This window comes from Meleagris gallopavo, chromosome 1 (genome assembly GCF_000146605.3).
Source record: "Meleagris gallopavo isolate NT-WF06-2002-E0010 breed Aviagen turkey brand Nicholas breeding stock chromosome 1, Turkey_5.1, whole genome shotgun sequence".
NCBI classification, from domain to species: Eukaryota; Metazoa; Chordata; class Aves; order Galliformes; family Phasianidae; genus Meleagris; species Meleagris gallopavo.
In genome coordinates, this window is record NC_015011.2 from 39,052,435 (window position 1) to 39,068,705 (window position 16,271).

General features: G+C 39.6%; 1 protein-coding gene across 1 annotated transcript in view; it reads right to left on the bottom strand.

Moving 5' to 3' along the window:
- PPP1R12A (protein phosphatase 1 regulatory subunit 12A) overlaps nt 1-16,271 on the bottom strand; it is a 123,156-nt gene that overhangs the window by 106,407 nt on the left and 478 nt on the right.

Below are 16,271 nucleotides of genomic sequence, written 5' to 3' on the forward strand. Positions count from 1 at the left end.
TTTTTTACAGTTTTAAGGCACAAAAATATTTTTCTTTCTTTGAAGGCGAGGTCAGAATACAGCTACCAGGCATGACAGATAACGCTCTAATGAAACTGCATCATTTTTCTTTCCATTTTTGTAGGACCCTTGAGAACATGTAAGCAGACCCACTTTGTAGTATGCCTGAATGAACACCCAGCTCTGCTTTTGCTTAGAAGCAACTCATGCAGTGCTAGCAGCAGATCCCCACCTAAACCTGGAACATATAGCAAGCCTTCCCTTAACACTAAGAAGTCTCAGATCACTCAGATGGTTTTATAAGTTTAAGTAACCCTTCATGAATAGCACAGACCACTACCAACAGTAGTCCTACAATTTCAAACAGGTTTTGTCCTTTATTTCCAAAGCAGAGTCAAAATTGGAACAGGGAGCCTTCCATACAGGCATGAAGACTCCTGCTCAGCCACAGTGAAGCACAGACTGGTAGAAGCACTCATAACTGAGCAGTTTCTGACTTGCACTTAGTCCCTCAGCAACTCCATACCTTTCTCTCAGGCTGCAGGCAGTCAGTCACTACTGCAGGAAAAACGTGTGCATACACAAAGCTGTCTAACTCCCCTAGTTCCAAGCCATTCAGCTTGAAAATCTGATTGCGTATGAAATAACAAAAGGAAACAGCCACACAAGTAAAAGTTTGTGGTGTATAGTGAGAGATTGTTGTTTTGGAAAAAAGAGTGAAAAAGTCAGGGAAGAAAAGAACTATGAGGAAAAGGCTTTAAAAACAAAATAAACACGAAAATCCACAAAGACTTAGATATTAAACAATAACTTCATACAGCTACAAGCTGACTTCATGGAAAAGATGTTTCACTCACAGAAGAAAAAACAGTAGCAAATGGTGGAATCAATTGTCATTTGGTTGTTGAACCTAAGTAAAGTTATGAATTTGCCTCAGTATTTCTCTCCTGGAATTCACAGCTGCTTGGCTCCAATTTCCAACTGCAAAATGAATAATTTCCATTTTAGGAGAGCAGCTTGCAGGAGGTCAGAGCAATCTGGCTATCCTTGATTATACACCATGGTTAGTTTACCGGCTGACGGATCTGCTTGTGCTAGTACATGCACAAAAACAATCTAACTTCATCAAAGCAAATGTACTAGAACTTCAGCTGAAGAAGCTGTATTAAGTTTTACTACAGAGATTCAGCTACCACTGGAGAACTTTACATCTGCTTTGGCACTTTTAGCTCAAGCGCTGGATGAAGTTAATATTCAGCCCCACCTAGCAGTGGTTTCACAACATTCAAAGACATTTCTTCTATCTTCAAATTCAGCAGCACGAACAAATCAATGTATGTTTAGCAAGTACAGAACATCCACCCTCATCCATGCCACGGAAGAAGTCAAAGATTAGTGGCTTATTGTATCTAGTGGAAGTATACAAAATGGGATATCTGCCTGCATAAAAGAAGAACGAACTATGACTATGCAAAAAATAAAAATAAAAAAATAAAAATCACAATTATTTCATTCAATGTGGCACGTATACCAAAGTCATGGGTCAAACTCAATACAAACTAATTAGAACAAAGTTAAAACTTGCCAATTTGAACATCCTTCTTCTATACAGAAAAAAAGTTACTGTTAGTGTCACCTGAACAGAGCTCAAAAAAGAATGCTGTCAACATTTATTACATTAAATGTTTCAGTTAAAATTCTGGCTTTGTCTCTATTTGTTTTACAGCTGAAGAGTGTTCCTAGTCTGCTAAGCATCAGTACTGTTAGGTCACCAAGGCAGTCAAAACTCTAGTAAAAGCAGTGTTAAGCAATAAGTATTGAGATTAAATGATGACATGGAGATATTGCATGTCAATTACATCACAACTAGATATCAAGAGGTTCTAGTACCCATCTGCCTATTCAATCCCGAGCTTGAGATTCCACAACACAATGTCAACAAAACACATGATGTTGAAATGTCTCCTCCCAAAAGCTATTAGAAAACAATTCTAGAGTGTTTAAACTTGAGGGGGGGAGGACAGAGGAAACATAACCTCACAATCACCACAAGTCCATTCTGAAGATATACTACCATTCTTCGGACCAGAATTAAAAAGTTCTGTGAAAAAAGACAATGGACTAGAAACTCAGACTCTTCTAAAGAACTTGAAAAATAGACAAGTAATCACAAGCATTCTGAGTTCACTCTTATCTATCACCTCTCAATACTTACTGATAAAGGACATTTAATTCTGCTGCAAAACTTAACTTTTGTTCTCCACAGTTACTTATGACTACAGCAGCTTCAACAAAAGATTTCAGCTCAGAAAGCAAATGGTATCCTGGGCTCCACCAGAAGAGGGGTGGCCAGCAGGGACAGGGAACTGATCATCCCTCTCTACTCTGCTCTTGTGAGCATCCCATCTGGAGTACTGTGTGTCCAGGTCTGGAGCCCCCAGTACAAGAAAGACAGGGAGCTGTTGGAGAGGGTCCAGAGGAGAGCCACAAAGATGATCAGGGGACTGGAGAACCTCCCCTACAAACACAGGCTGAGGGAGCTGGGCTTGTTCAGCTTGGAGAAAAGAAGGCTGCGGGGTGACCTCATTGCAGCCTTTCAGTACCTAAAGGGAGCCTAAAAACAGGAGGGGAGTCGACTCTTTGAAAGGGTAGATAACAGCAGGACAAGGGGAAATGGTTTTAAGTTGAGGGAGGGAAGATTTAGGTTGGATGTCAGGGGGAAGTTCTTTACAGAGGGAGTGGCGAGGTGCTGGAACAGGCTGCCCAGAGAGGTTGTGGATGCCCCATCCCTGGAGGTGATCAAGGCCAGGTTGGATGGGGCCCTGGGCAGCCTGGTCTAGAATTAAATGGGGAGGCTGGTGGCCCTGCATGCGGCAGGGGGTTTGGAGATTCATGATCCTTGAGGTCCCTTCCAACCCTGGCCATTCTATGATTCTGTTTCCACTGAGCTTTACTTTACACTGCAAGTTCTATGGCATTTATCATAATCAGTCCTATCTAACATTTTCCTGTCCCCTACTCAACAGGATACCAGCATAAGAATACACATTCCCTGTCAAGATAGGAAAGTAGCCAGAACTACTGGCCTTGGTGGTTGAAGAAAGGATTCTGCTGGTATGACTGACCATTTCATTTGGTCATTACCCAGCTGCCTAATTATAGTTCTATTTGACACTGTGCCAACTCAAGGGTGTAATTTCACAAATTAAGTGCTGTTCTCATTCACTCTATAAAGAAGGAGCAGGCAAATTGACTTTCTTCAGTTATTCCAACAGACCACCAACAATCTGCTGCTTACCCGTCACACATCAGTGTAATCTTAGAAGCAAGACATTTACTTTACTTGTTCTCTTCTTTTAAGTTGGCAACAGTTTTATTTTTGTAAAACTACAGCAGGGAATCCTATTTTCCTGCAAGAGACTGACAACCTTTCACAATAACCACCAGACTGTTAAAGCTCTTCTCCCCTTCCCAAGCACAGAATCAAGTTCTGATAAAACTCAGTCACAAGTATCTGGAACTTGAAATCTTATATTGAGAAAAAAAGACAACTGTGAGGAAAAAAAAAATAAATCAAAAACTGTATGCTGCACCCAAAATAGGCAGACTATCTGCATCTTAACTTATGAATTAAAAAAGGATTTTAGAATTACTTTTAAAGTCAGAGTCAGACTTTACCCAGAAATACTTGAAATTAAGAAGGCACACAGCCTAACAGAGATCAATATTCTCAAAGAATAAGCTCTCCAAGAAAGGACTGCAGACACTTCATGATCAGCAAACCGTAGACGAAAAAAGCAGAAGATCACCAAAACCTCCAGTTCTCACAGATGACTTCATACCTATCACATGTTGCCACTGTGCAGTAAAGTTAAAAAGATTCCAGAGAAATAATAATGAAGACACAGGTTTGGGAAACTGGGGTGTCATCTATCCACTTGAAGTCAAGAGGAGCAGAGAAGTAAACATCTTGTGTTTCAATGGACACTGGCATTACCAAAGAAAGGAAGTAAACCTGCAATAGATCTTCAGTGGAGCAAGAAATCAAAGCAGGGTATGTGCTCTACTTCCATAAGCCCCAGAAACTTGCTTACCTTTCTACAAATGCAAACTTCAATTGAGTCTGGTTTTATATCTCAAAAATCATAGCCAGCAATTCCTACTAAGAGAATTTAGGAGGCAACAGAATTCAACCATCAAGACCCAGTTTCTACAAAACCAGCAGAGCAAGACAAAAAAACAAAACAAAAAGACAAGGAGATTAGAAAAAGGGGCTGTTTATCTGTACTCAAAAAAAATTCCTGCCTCTGTCACTGCTCTGTCTTACGCTCAGGGTGATGTTCTCTACCTTGTCTTTCCCTGTACACCCTTTCACCGGTGCTCAAGATCTTGGAAGAAGAGCAGTTTATGCAACCACGGGATGCAGCACAGGTCTCACAAATCTAAGGCAGCTATCAAAAACAAGATACAGAACTATATTAATAACAAATCCAGAAATTTACTACTATTTATTATTTATATGATATCCATCAATTTTACAGCCAGCCACTTGAGCTCAAATGCCATCCATTTGAAGTCAAATTTTAAATCACCTTTGTTTTAAAAACAGAAGGCTTGGCTTAGGTAGTAAAACTCTCTAAACCTTAAGTAATATTTAGGGAGCTGCAACAGAACCACCCAGATCAGCTGACTTAAGCTATTATGTTTTTAAATTCTGCAGAAAGAAACACCTTCTAATTACTGACAGAATGAAAATAACTAACGTTATCTAACATGGTATCTGCAACAGGGGAATATGATAAAGCCAAAGAAAAGGGAAAATAGCAAGAAAATTCTTCCAAATTTAACTCATCTAATATCATTTACTCTATCTAATTATAGAAGTGTAAGAAGTCCTCAGAGTAGACAAATTAAGAGTCCAAATGTTTGCAAAGAGAGCCAAGAATAAAAAAAGAAGGTTGCTGTATATGCAGGTAAACAAAATGCTGCAGAGAGACAAAGTCCCTGGAGGAGCTCCAGAAGAGAGGAAATTGGATATCAGCTCTTTCAAGCAAGCGCTTGAGTCATACCTGTGCAGTTGGTAAGCTGTATCAGTGATGCATCTATGGCTCTGATGTAAACAAGGCTTCTTATCAGAAAACTACTTTAGGTCCTGTTTGGTCTTTTATTGGAATCCTCCACACCTCCTCCCTTCCCCCTCCCCCCGTTCACACTTTCACCCTTCAGCAATACTGTAGTTAAACATCATTGTTTTGCAAAAATAATTTAAATGGAAAAATATTTTTAGAGATTTCCATTATGCAAGTTTTTCCATGTCAGTTTTTCTGTTTCCATGCTTTAACCCAGCATTTACACCTGACATGACAAGGCAGTTATTCTGACTGTTTGGCATTCTCTTTTAAGATCATCAACAGCTTTTAGAAGCCACCACTTCGATTAATCAAGTACTTTGTTTTCGTAGAATCTTCAAGCTTTTGTAACTTTACTGTCAGTCAAGACTCCACTTAACACTGTACAACTGATCTTCCCTCAGGAACTGCTTCATGTACACCCAGAAAGACTTGCCTACTGCTGTGTTCCTTATGCTAGAGGGTCTCCTATCAATTAGGCTCCAAAAAACTACAGTAACTTGCTTACAGGTACAGCAATTCACCGTAGTGATTTCCTTGTAGTAACAAATAGATGCCAGCTCCACACAGAATGTCACTCAATGTAGCATGCACCCCTCTAATTTTGAGATTTTTTTGTCCTGTTTTGGTGATAGGATAAACAACAACAACTTGATAACTCATTGTTACAGTAGGATATTTTAACTTCAGTGAGAAACCTACAGTCCTCAGCAGAATTTGGAAGGTTCAGAAAATGAGTGTAAATAGCACTTTGCAAGAGAGTCTGACAAATACTGCACGACCCCGGACGCAACATCCTACTCAGACTCCACAAATTAAGTTCACATCTACTAAACTTTGATTGGTACACACAAAATAAGTTACTTACTCAACCAGTTATAACACTACAATTATCCTACCAAGTATAACCAGGTCCTGAATGTGGTAGCTGCTAATTATATTTTATATTTGTTTGACCTTACCTTCATGAACTGTGAACTGAAAATGCTGATTGAGGGAAAAAGTTATCAGAACTCCAGAAGTAATTTCACTAACGCACTGCATTCTACTCAAAACCACAGTAGATATTCTTACTAGTCTTTAGTAAAGAATGTTCAGGGTGGCAGTCTTCTTACAGGGAAAAGGGAAATGATATGTTTGAGCACAAAGTTCATACTGAAGACAATATGACATTCAAATATTTGGGAAAGCCTCTAGCCTTAAACAAGACCCAAACCATCAAACTAAATCTTAGTATTAGCTAACCTACAGCTAGCAAGAAGATGAATCAAAACAGTCCTTCTGAGGCATACAAAGACAGTACGATGGAATCACTCTGCTTTGTATGTGAAGCTTACAAAGCATATTTTCTAGCTCCAAACAGGCTTTACCTGCCTTACATTTAGACCTATCAATATAGTACGATTCTGCTTTCCCAAAGACTGTAAGGGAAAAGCAGTGCAAGAACTTAATTGCTGGAGTCCACTGAGTATATCTAAGGTGGTTTTGGTTTTGTAAGTATAACAGGTAGTATAGCTGAAGCTGTCACAGATGAATCGTGAGATAAAAAAAGGCAAAGGGACAGTTAACTGAAACCAGTTTTTTCTTCAGTTACATAATAACTTTCTCTTGCATGTTTTCCTTCCTCTTGCATGTTTTCCTTCATGAAAATGAAAAGGCTACAACTAACTGACTTTCCTGCCTCAGTATGTTAGTATTAACATAACACATTTACCTCACACCCTGTAAACAGTATCTGACTCTGAGTATTTTTCCTGGTTAATGGTAGCAAACTGGCTAGAACTAACACTTTGCAAAGCAGGGGTCACCCTGCCGGAGAAGAAAGAAAATATTCTGTCTGCATTAATTTAACATAACCTCATTGTAAGACAATGTTGTTTTTAGCATTGCTTAAACACTAGAACAGCATATTGACTCCAAACTCAGTCCAATGAAATTAAATTATCATTGGTATTCATTTGTGAAATGCTAGCCCATCAGCAAGGAATTAGTCAGGAATTATTAGTTTTAAGAGAAAGACAGCTACATACAGAGGTTAGAGCTAGGATAATCAAGTTCAAAAATAACTCTCCAAAGGAAATCAAGGAAAAGGGTAAAATCCCCCCAGTCTCCCATCCTATTTTCAGTATACAGGATCAGAAAAGCAAGCACTACATCTTTTTAACAAGAATTCCTATACAGAAACAGTGAGAGGCTGCTCACATTCCCATACTTCACATCAGTATCTACGGTTGCATCCTGTACCGGGATGTGTTGCCAAAGCATGAATTTCTCAACACAGCCTCTTCCTGAATTCCAACAGCAGCTCCTCTGAGAGCTTCCTTTTCACAAGCTATTATGTTCTATAAGTGATTTTAGATTTTTCCCTGAGTTTTATATTCAGTCTGTTTACACCTGGAACTATTTACATACCAACTGGAGAAAATTTTTCTCTTATTCTAGAGGCAGCAAGGAGCCAGAGTAACACAGGCACTTCTTAACAGAGTGTTAAGCTATTTTCCACAGACTGTGAGGCAAAGCAAGTAGTACTTGTGAAAAAGAAAATATCATTAAAGAATAAAATAATTCAAGTTGCTGAACATAACCAGTGGTGGTAAACTGTTAAGCCTGGTAAGCTTTCTAAAAGCACTGTTCTATATGGTTTGATAGTGGCATAACTACTAAATAACAATGCTATTCATCCCAGTCTTCTCTGATTAAAACATAAGGCAATTCATTTTTGCCCAAGTTCTCAGCAAGGTAGGCATATAAAGTACCTATGTACAAAAAGGTCAGATGGGAAACATTTCCTAAAAAGACATATACTGAGATGAGTACAACAACTTTAAGGTTTGAATTTTTTAAACTTTTTTTTTTTAACAATTTTTAAAAAGCTAACACTGCAATAACAACAAGCAAGGTTACTTATAGCATACAAAAAACTTCTACTGGAAAGAGAGTGAAATTTCAGATCAAGTGAGAAGATCAATAGCTTTGGATTATTTCAGTTCTAGGATTTGGGTGAGGGAACAGGAAGGTACTTATGAAAACTTAACTGTTTTCATTAAGGTTACACATGTAATTAAAGCTTTTTTTTTTTGTATTTATGTATAATTGCATGCATTCATAAACATATGGCAAACAACAACACTTGTTAAAACTTGAGATGACACCTTCTCTAATGTTTAAATAACCCTTTTTCCTATTTCAGTAATGGAATTACAGGTTTTCAACCAGGAACGCTGTAGCAAATTTCAGGACAATACTAAGCCCAAAGTTTCAGAGCCAGAATTCCTAGACAGCATTTTGCTTTCAAGAGGCCCACAAGGATCTCAGATTTAACAGAGGAATGCAGCTCATCAACGTAGTCTTCATTCTATTTAAGTATTTCAGAAGGTAGCACTGACAGCACATGCAGTAGCGTATGCTTTCCATCAGCTGCATTTACCTTTGTTGCCATACTATCATTTTGCCTCAGAAAAATACTCATACGTGAATTCCAAGAAAAAAATTATTAGGTAAGTCATTACAAAAAGCTCGAAGCAGAACTGTTAACAAACGGGTTTCGTGTTGCCAACTCATCTTAGTCATTTTGTAGAGAAACTGAAAGAAAAAGTAACAGGAAAACAAGTCCGCAAACAGTGGCACATAAATATTTTAGATGCACATCAGGGAACTCCATACATATGTTGCAGAAGAAACCTCAAATAAAGTATGTACACAAGGTGCTTGGGTTATTTTTCCAGTTGATTATTTGGATAGTAAAACAAGAAACTAAACAATCACCTGAGAACTAAAACTTGGGTAGCAATCACTACCTGCTGTCTAACTGATCACATCAAAGATAACTGCCACAGTTTACAATCAAAGCCATACGTTATCATCACAGACTCAAAATAAACAGAAGGATATTTCAGTCTGATTTTAATTCAAAAGTTATTCTGAAGAAATCTGTCTCTAACAGCCACTGCTTACAGCTAGTTCGGTACCACAGTATATGATTCTGTACTAGCTTTAGTTAAAATGTAAAACGTTTGTATGAAACTACAGTAATATCAGTACTACAAGTAGCCTTGTAAACAAACCTACTGCTATTTCACTGTGTAGGCCCAGAATGAGGCTACATTGGCAAGTCAACTTCTTTCCTCAGAGGTGTTTTGCTAACTTCTTAAAGCCAAATCCTCTCCTCAACCATAGTAACAGACTTTCAGATGCCATTAGCCTAAGAAATGTACTGTTAAGGGAGGTAAGCGCTAACTTTCATGCATAACAAGGAAAGTGCCTTGTTCAAAGACTTTATCATATTGTTACAATTGTTTTTGTAAGTCAAAGACTCAATGTTTGCAGGATAAACACAGTGGTTGAATCTGTGTTCTAGAAAATAAACGACAACAAAAAAAATAACCCCACAAACAAAAGCTGGGTACCAAGTCTCGTCAAAATAAAGCATTAAGAATAACTATATATTTATAATATATACCTACATATAAATGTATTTCTCAAAACATATATACCCCCATCAAGTATCCTGATCATCTTTTGATTTCTTGTTCTATCCTTACACTCCTGAAAGTGCTAGAAAGGAAACAGCTGAGGAATGCCGCCACTCCGATGCCATGCTTTCCATCGACTGCCATTTCAGGAATGCATATAGGGAAAGTAAAGCAGCATGGAATGTCTCCACCCATCCAGCAGCATAAGAAGCTGCCCAGCTTACCAATAGCTCCAACTGCCTCGCAGCTGCATTCCAATAGGCATTTCTACAGTCCTACAGATCAATAAAGAAACACTGTTAAGCACTGATACGACCTTTGTTGGCTAAGCATCACCATCTGCAGCATCTCCTACCCGCCACATACTACATATTGGTAGTACCGCAGTAACAAGGTATAGCTCACAATTTCTTGGTTGCAGAAGTCCCAGAATGATGTCACCATGCTGCAGTCGTCCAAATTTACAACCGCATTTCACTTCAAAATTGTGTATTACTAGTGTATCTAACTCATCTGAACATACTCTTGGTATGGATAATGTAAACTCTTGGATAATGTAAACTTAAATATTTCAATGAACACGTGCATGTTCTTCAATCCTGTCAGCTCACCCTCAAAAGAGACGACTGTACAGAAAGCAGGAAGAAATGTACTGGGCTCAATTTCTGAGTGGATTGCAGAGCCTTACTAGCCCACGTCAGATGATAGAGAGCATGCATGAAGGGATAAACAAGTACAGGACTGGCCAAGAGCCTGTCAAACCATCTGTTCCAACTAAAATTTAGCATATACCCTTAAGCAGATTCTCAGCTAGAAGACTTATGTCATATCTCTACTAATGATTTATACTGCCTAGTTCTCCATCTCCTAACCTCAGATCCAGCTAATAAATTGAAAATTTCTCATTTGGTAAGTAGTAACAAAATGGCAATCAAGAAACTTGCTATTAAGATGTCAAGATCAAAAAGGCTTCAAAGCAAGCATGCTCACGTCAGATTTATTAACACTTACAATTGCTCATACCTACTCTCAAAAGGTGCTTTTGATGATTCATTATGAAAGGAATATTCTAAGATACAAAGCATATGCCAGAATATATACAAAACCATGGATAAAGCTTTACTGTAAAAGCAATGTTAATGCTACAGTGGAATTCATAGATAGAGACCAGTAGAAATTGTCCCTGACCATTACACTTCTGGGAGACAGATAACGTAATTCAGATGATAAAGCTTTGAACGTAGAACTCTTACAGCGTGACTAGATGAATAAGTGTAATAAATCTGACAAACAAAGGAAATTGCTTTAAACAATATAACTGACAGGTGTTAGAATTCATTTGAATGTTCTGTGAACAACATCCATAGCACTCAAAACTATTTGAAAAAAAATTCTGACGTCAAATTTGGCAGAGCAGACAGGAGATAAGAAACCTAGAAGGGCAAAAAGAGTGTTACTTCTTTTCTGCTTGGTATAATAACGGAAACAACTGTTGTAAATGCAGCATTTAAAATTTCCACTGTTATATTTAAAGTACATTTCAAACAATCACTTTTTTTTTTCTCCTCTTGCTCCATTTCAAAGGGTGCAAAAACCAAAATCTCAGATGACACGATCAGTAGGAAGTTAACAAGTACTTACTGTAAAATCAGAACCTATCTACAGTAACTATGGAGGGAAGGATCCATGGCCCACACAAGAACCAACTCCCATTACAAAGGGGATTTTAAATGAATGTGTCTCTGTAGTTTAATCGCTTACTGAAGTCAACATTACACTTATTTCAGGATTCATTTTCTCGCTGCTTTGTTGTAAGTTGGAGAATTAAACCAGGATAATGTAATACAAGCTTAACAATGACTAAAGTTTTCACTTGTGTATCACCTACAAGAGTTTTAGGGCCTGTGTGGGTGGGAAGCTGCTTCTCCTCTGAAGAGGAGGTTTTAGACATTGAGTTCATGGCTAAGGACAAAATCTTTATCCACAAAAGGAAGTTCTCCTTGATAGCCTTGGAAAATCAACGGCTTCAGAGCATGCAGTAATATTTCCACCCCCCCAAAAGAAGCAGTGCAGAAGTCATAGCTGGGAAGTTACCAAGATAGCTTCGAACTATTTCCATGCCTTCCTTATCCTTGGTTGTTGGGTGCTACTGCTATGATGCAAACACCCTGGAGATTTAAGACTGTAGCAACCTGTTCTTTGCTCTTATGACTTTACATGCTCTGCATGCTGTGGCCCCAGCACAAATATATGACCTGTGTTATCACTTGTCAAAAAGGATCCCAACAGTACAGTCTTAATGCCCTCTATCTAGTCCTAAGGCAATGGGATCCAGAGCAGGTAAAACTTACAATCCTTTTTCACCTCCTGTTGGAAAAGTAATCATAACAAAGGTGATAGTTGATGCCTACTGCAGCAGTACCCTATTACCATACTCAGTTAACTATGACCACACCACCAGGAACCCTGACAGAATTTTTCATTAAACTACTGAAGAAGCTCCCCTCATGGAAGAAGAACCCAAGAAGTAAAACCCAAGCACAGGACTGACGGAGAATAGAAATTGTCCTTCGCTGGTTAGTAAGAATGAGCATCCTATGAAACACTTGCAAATTGTTTCTCAGCATCTTAATTAGAACTGATGAACAAATGCAGACCACCGTTATCAACAGCATCAACTAAAAAACTGTATTTAGCATTGCAGAGTGCCTATTTGTAAACTGTTATAAAGTGGACCAAACAGTCAATGTCATGTGTTTATTTATTACTTGGAGAGTTGCTAGAAAACACTGATATTCACAACAGAAAGAAGGAATAGCCTATGGGAAACTGCTCAATTAAGCGGTACTTGTGTGCACTTTCACACTGAGGATGAATTCTCCATTACAGGTTAGGCAGTCTTCTTGTTCAGCCTCCATCACTGACAGTACCTGGCACACTCAGTGATCCTGTGCACAGCCAGGACAACAACACTCTTCCAAGCACAGCACCCTCTCAGGCAGGGAAGAGCAGCAGCACAGCAAGACATCTTCCATGCCTCATGGTGGGATGAGATTGCAGTAGTCCTCTTCCTCCCCAAGGTCCAAAAACCAAGCTATCGCCTACTAAATCTGAGCTGCCACAAAGGAAGAGGGTAGCCAAAAAGCAAGCTGCCTGAATTGTCATACATACATACTTAAGTGCAGCTGTCTTCTTTCTCAGGAGCAGGCAGGTACTCCAGAGCACACACCCATGCTCCCAGGGGAGAGGCACATGCATGAAATCCAGGAACTCACTCACATATCAGGCCCTCCCCAGCACATGCAGCCCTCTCGCGCTGCTGCCCAGAAAGGCTGCCCTCCTCCTTCCTGGACAAGCTCTGTGCAATTTCTGTCTAAACTGCTTTCACTCACTTAAGCAGTATGAGCCAGCAAATAAGTCCTCTTTCACAGAGGGCAAGAAATGAGAACGGGAGAGAATCCAAATGCTTTGAGGAAAGACAGGTGCTTGGCCTTTAAGAGGACAGAATTGAATCCCATTCTTAATAAATACGTATGTATGCCCTAGAAGGGACTAGGTTTTATTGAAAACCATACAGCCTCTTCTTATTTCAGAATATGCCACATTCCTCTTCTCTGCAGAAACCATTAACTTGTGAGATCACAGCTCACCTTCGGGCCGTTTTTCTCCAGTTCAACTGTTCTGGCAGATAAGAAAGGCTGCACTATCTGTATGTTGGATCTCACCCTGTGTGACAACTGTCAGGGAACATAGTATTATGAACATTATCCACTTAAAAACCAAGTTTATTGAACAGACTTCCAATGTGAATTTACAACTTAAATTTACAGGTAAGTTTTCTGGTCTTCCAGACACTTCATATACATGTGTGTACATAAGATATTGTAATAGGATGCGTAAGAGTATCTTCCTGCAATATCCTACATTACATACATTCTCCTATAAATGGATAAGTTACACACCCAGTTTCATCCTTAGTACTGAACATCTAACCTGAAGGTATGCTAAAAAAGTTCTTAAAGGAAGAGAATGACATCTGGATCCAACACCATATACAGGAGTAATCATCATCATCTAATAACAAGTTTGTCCTTCAGTTCTGCGAGATTTATTTTTTTAAGCTCAAATTTAATAAATGCCCTCAAACGTAACACACTATGTCCATTCGTCTCTGCACAGCAAAGCATACAAGATTACAGAGTGGCAATGACAAGAGATGAAAGAAGAACCTGCACATGCTCTTCCCATTCCTCACAAGCTACCAAGCCAACAGGAATTTCTTCCCCCTGTACATGTTAACGGAAACAGACCTACATAAAGCTTTCTGATATTCTACCCCACTGAAATGGGAGAAGTCCAGCTAATTGCTTTAGTAACAAAATGTGATGCTCCAATAAGGATCAGATCTGAATTTCAGTATTAATAGTACTTCTTCCTTCAGCACCTCCAACCACTCAGGCTGTGGAGACAACAACAAAAAGACACAGTTTAAACCCTTTCCAGTTAGATATGGAAGTTACAAGAAAAACAAAGGCTGAACGACAACAGAATTAAACATTCAGATACAGAACGTGAGCACCAGAGCTAGATGATCTTTAAGGTCTATTCCAACCTAAGCCATTCCGTAATTCTATGAATTCACCCTCAATGACTGTAAAAAAATATTAGATGCAAAACTAAACCATACCCAAAGAAGGTAGGATCACTCTGTCCCCACTAACAAATTCATTCCTGTAAAGCAATATAGTGTACAAGGAAACTGACAACAACAAGCAGCAATGCAACAGCAAGGACAGTAGTTTTCAACAAAATGGACTTCAACACTATTGATGTTAGTCAGAACTGTCAGGACAAATGACAAGTTTTTGAAGAATATCCCCTTTGGGAACAGATACAGCTTTGCTTTATTCCATAACCAAATCGGATTAAATGAAACCGTATTACGGACGGCATACTGCATGATGTGCACCTTTCATATGATATATTAAGAATCTTGATAATAATGAAATAACAAAGCAGTCATGGGAAGAGGTTTGTTATTTTGCTATCCTCCGTCATTGTCTTTAAAAAAAAACAAACAAAAACAAGAACAATAAAACCCACAACAAAGAAAAGCACACAAACCATAAGATGCCTGGGCTGCCTCAAGAGGATTATCATCTCACAACTGATCTTCTTATTTGCTTTTAATATTGTAAGACCAGAAAAAGCTCTCTGGTATCACTACAAGAGAGTGCAGGACAACAAGCAGAGTCTTAGCAGTGTAAATCTTTATTCTACTAGACTTTGCCCTTTCAAATTGCAAACATCTACAGGTGAAAAGATAGGCAGAATAACAGCAGAGTAATTCTGATGCGGGCTTCGCTGTACGTAACATCAAAACCACTTTGAAAACGCTATTTATACTTCATGGAGAAAAACAACATCATTCACCTCTCATTCTCAGAGAGCCGAGTCAGACATCATCCCTGCCCACCAATCGCTGGTGCGCAGTCGGTGACTTGCAGATCCAACGATCTAACCAGTTAAGGAATGACTTCTAATACTGAGTTCCCTTCAAGCACAAAGCAATCATATCCTGATTAGAGAAGAATAAATGCACAAAACCAGGCTTGTGAGCAACAGGGTAGCCTCAAGTCAGGCAAGCCTGCTGCAGTAACACTCTGACAGCCTTAACCACAACGCAGTCATTCTTCCAGTTGAGTTCACAACTGAAAGCAAACCTTACACTGCCAAACAAGCGATGACACACACAGGAAACAGAGCAAAAAGCAGTGAGATTTTGTATCTGATATTCAGAATTGGATTATATTCTTTATTACTAAGGAGCAACTTATATTTGTAGAAATTCACATCTCCGGATGTCTATATGGGTAGGATAACACCCACTGAGTTCACCACCTCATTTTTGTTTAAGTACAGTGCAATATAACAGTGTCCCAATTACCTCACTTGACCATTCTGGGAAGACTGCAACTTGATCAACCCACATCTCAATCTTTTTCTTCCCCTTGAACTAGCAAACAAGTTCTGAACTTCAGAACGACAACCGGGCCCGTCAAAGATACATACATATAATCTATGTATTTTTTTTTACTTTTTAGCTATCCAGGGAATTTAATACGGTGGGGAAGCTTTTGGCCTCCTAGAAAAAGAAGAACTATTCGGGCAAACCCGCATTATCTCCGGATTGCCACAGCCTTTCCTTATTTGGCTAACGTTTTGAGATTCCAATCAGACTGCTATGAAGTTCAGCGTGCACAAAGCATCCATTTTGAGGAAACTTCACAGCCTGTCTCCCCGCCGTGCCCCTGCCCCGAGTGAAGTTCCCCCTGGATGGCAGCAGCCCCGGCCACACACCCACGCCCAAACAAAGCCACTCGGCTTCGTCGCATTGCTCTCCGACACGCGGAGGAAGGCTGTAAAAGCCCCGCTTCCCTTCAACTTCAGCTCGCACACTGCGGCAGAAGCCATCGCTCGGGAGAGAAGCGGGCTGTTATCGACACGCGTTCCTCTATTAGACACAAATCGCGAGTTTCCCCTCGGAAACGGGCTGGCTCTCTCCGCGCACGGAGGAGAGAGCTTTTATCGGCCCGAGCGCGGCCGAACCTCCGGACGGACGGAGGAAGCCGGAAACCGCCGCGGGGAGCGGCGGCAGCGGGAAGCGACC